This window comes from Otolemur garnettii, unplaced genomic scaffold (genome assembly GCF_000181295.1).
Source record: "Otolemur garnettii isolate 467f Iridium unplaced genomic scaffold, OtoGar3 scaffold00013, whole genome shotgun sequence".
NCBI lineage: Eukaryota > Metazoa > Chordata > Mammalia > Primates > Galagidae > Otolemur > Otolemur garnettii.
The window spans coordinates 15,697,226-15,700,944 of NW_003852408.1; positions in this window are offsets into that span (position 1 = coordinate 15,697,226).

Below are 3,719 nucleotides of genomic sequence, written 5' to 3' on the forward strand. Positions count from 1 at the left end.
TAGCACATTCACAAGCAGTACAGAGGCGATGGACAGCTCTCTTATTCTCACTGATGTCCTTCTTATGTTTGCACTTAAACTCAGCAATAAAATGGTTGACCATTGGGTTCTCAAACTCTTCTCCACCCAAGTGAATTTCTTCAGCTGTAGATTTGACCTCAAAGATTCCATCCTCAGTAGTGAGGATTGACACATCAAAAGTGCCACCTCTGGGTTCACACCCAGCCCTGGCCAAAAACTTCAAAAAAAAAAAAAGTGCCACCTCTGAGCTCAAAGATCAGCATATTTCTTTCAGCTCCAATATTTTTGTCTAAGCCATAGGCAGTAGCAGCAGCAGTTGGCTCATTCATAATCTTCAGAATACTGACACCAGCAATGGTTCCAGCATCTTTGAAAGCCTGATGCTGAGAGTCATTAAAGTAAGCTGGCACTGTGACCGCAGCATTGGTAAGTCTTTCCAAGATAGGCTTCTTGATTTCCTTCACCATTGTCAGAGACATGGATGATGCTTCCTCTGGATAGAAACTTTTTGTCTCTATCCTTATATTCTACTTGGACCTTGGGCCTGCCTACATCATTCACCACCATGAAGGGCCAATGCTTCACATCAGACTGGACAACAGCATCATTAATCCTATATCCAATCAAACACTTGGCATCAAAAACTGTGTTCACGGGGTTCATTGCAACTTGATTTTTTGCAGCATCACCAATCAATCACTCAGTGTCAGTAAGGGCAACATACCTCACAGTGGTACGGTTTCCCTGATCACTGGCAATTATCTCTACTTTTCCATGCTGGAAGACACCCACACAAGAGTAACTGGTGCCAAGATCAATACCAACTGCAAGTGCATAACGCCCTCTCAGGTTTCAAAGAACACACCGAAGACCCAGGAGCCACCACCATGTTCAATGAAATCCCTTATTTTATATTATTAATCATTTTAACATACTTAGTTTATGGTCTCCTCTGATAGTTATACAATGTAAGGTTCTGGAAGATCTAATTCTGTCCTGATGTTTGTTGGGTCTGCAGACTTGCTTGTGTTTTTTTCTTGTGTGTTGCATGAATTTCAGATTGTGACCTCATGTCCAGTGGGGCTTTAATCTGGAGAAAGCAGTATAATCAAGCTGTTTGCTTCTAACTGAGTATAATTGGCCCAGACCAAATTTTATGTTATTTCTTAGCCTAGGGATTTCTAGGTTGTGCAGGAACTATTTATTCAAACCCCAAACCCACGAAAGGCTCATGCCAGTGGTTTTGAATTCTTAAGGGAGACATTTTCCCCTCCTGACCTAGAGTTCAGTTCAAGATAAACATGCCTACTTCTTGGTTCTCTATGCTAGAGATTGAATTTTTATGCTCTACAGTTGTTTAAAGGACATTGTCCTTCAGGGTCTTGGCTTTATGTTGAAGTCTCAGGGCCAATGCACCACCTCCCACAGGCTCAAGACTTGGGTTTCTGTCCCTGAACGTGAACAGTCTCAGGGCTCAAGCCTCTGTGTAAATAGGGCCAACTCTAACACCAACACTGCCCATCTGTGGTGGCCATTAGGGACAGCCTGTGTGTTCACTTTCCTAATTTTCATTTCCCTCTTGGTTTCTAGCTCCTAGGGATCTTTGTTCCCTCAGCTTTGTTAATAACAGGTAATATTTCTTGTCTATAAGCACTGGGCGCCAGGCTAAGTGCTCACAGTATGCACTAACTCACTTGCCTCATGCGACATCCTTTCTGGTACCTACCATTACTATCAGTCGCATTTTGACATAAGGAAATTGGGACATGGAAAAGTAAGGTAACTTGCCCCAGGTCTCAAGGTTGCTAAGTGAAAAAGCTTAGATTTGAAACTTAGGCAGACTGGCCTCAAAGCTTATTCTGTTAACCCAGACTTTTTACTGTTGTCTTATCTAGAACATTTAGGTGTTTTTCTGCTAGGAAACTATTGAGACTCCATATTACAGTTTTACACTACTTCTCCCCAAACATCTAAATCAAGTCTTTCCAACAGACTGCCTGGAAATTATTATTGGCTGGTCCCACAGAGAAAAAGTTGAACTCCACACCTTAGGGGAAGAGTCAAAATCTAGGCTCAATCGTGAGCACATTTTCTGCTAACTCAAAGAAAATGACTCACCTTTGGGGAAATTTTAGTATATCACAGTTGTCAGGAATTTAGAAACAGTCTTTTTCAAAGCATGGTCCATGAATCATCTGTACTCAGGATCAACTCAAGGTACTTCTTAAAAATGCAGATTATGATACCCTACGCCAAACCTAAAGGGGTTTGGCGTCCAGTAATCTATCTTTTAAAATAAGCTTTGCCTCTAGTTCTATTTCTTTTTTTTTTTTTTTTTTTTGAGACAGAGCCTCAAGCTGTCCCCCTGGGTAGAGTGCCGTGGCATTACAGCTCACAGCAACCTCCAACTCCTGGGCTCAAGCGAGTCTCCTGCCTCCGCCTCCCAAGTAGCTGGGACCACAGGTGCCTGCCACAACACCTGGCTATTTTTTGGTTGCAGCCATCATTATTGTTTGGCGGGTCCGGGCTGGGGATTCGAACCTGCCACCTTAGGTGTACGTGGCTGGCGCCTTAGCCGGTTGAGCTATAGGCGCCGAGCCTCTAGTTCTATTTCTAAAGTGCCCCAGAGTTTAAGAACCACTGCTCAGCATTTGCTTTGGAACCCAACCTGGGTCCAAGTTCCTTCTCAAAGTCTGACCATAACAGGCATATCAGAGTCCCCTTTACCTTCCTTTTATGATGTGGTACCACACACTCAACACACAGATGAGGAAACGAGCCCACAGAAGGTGGTCCTCTGCTGGGGTTCCCCTCATCATACCAACTTCACTACATACCTATGGTATAATAAACTGGGGGGACTGTTGGTCTATCTCCACATATAGTCCATGAAGGTAAAACATTCTCTTTGGTCAGCTTTGCCTCCCAGACACATAGCTCAGCACCTGACCAAGACAATCACTCAAAGTTAGTTGACTGGGTTGACAAATTAATTTAAATTGTTCAATAGCTCTCTGCTAATCAATGGTGCTATGAGAGCTAGAACCTACATCTTAAATTATCTCAAGAAACCTCTAAATCATCCAACTCTATCATTCTAGGAGTCATTTTTCTTCTGTTCTTTGGGGGAAAAGTAGAATTTCCTTTTGGCCAAAGAGATTCAAAGTACAGGATGGAAATGCATTCCTTTAACCCCCCACTGGGTCTCACTGGGACACAGGATTGCTATCTAGGACCTAACTGGGAGGAGAGGAGGGTTGGAGGGGGCAGACCATGTGGAAGCCATAATGTGGCAACTACCTAGAAGTGTTGTAGCCGGGATAGTGAGTACCAGGGCCCAACAGCTGCAAGACAAAGAGTTCATCCTTATTGGTCCCTGAAGGCAGGGTGGCTGCTTGAGATACCGACAGGCACCCAACCATCTCTCCCCTCCAAACATGGTGCTTTAATTTGTAGGCTAGACCCATCCTTGCAGATGCAATGAAGATGCCAAGCAGACCCTGTGTCAGAGGAACTAATCCCAATGCCTTGTCAGCATTTCCAGAATGTTGACAAAGAAGCCATCCAGAAGACTGACATCTCTCCCAGGGATCTCAGGTCTACTTTCTTTATTCATACCAGGGTTTGCACAAGTTCCCCTGTCCTACATCTAGCCAACTTGATTAGGGTCACTTTTCTAGGAAGAGGAGAAACAGTCC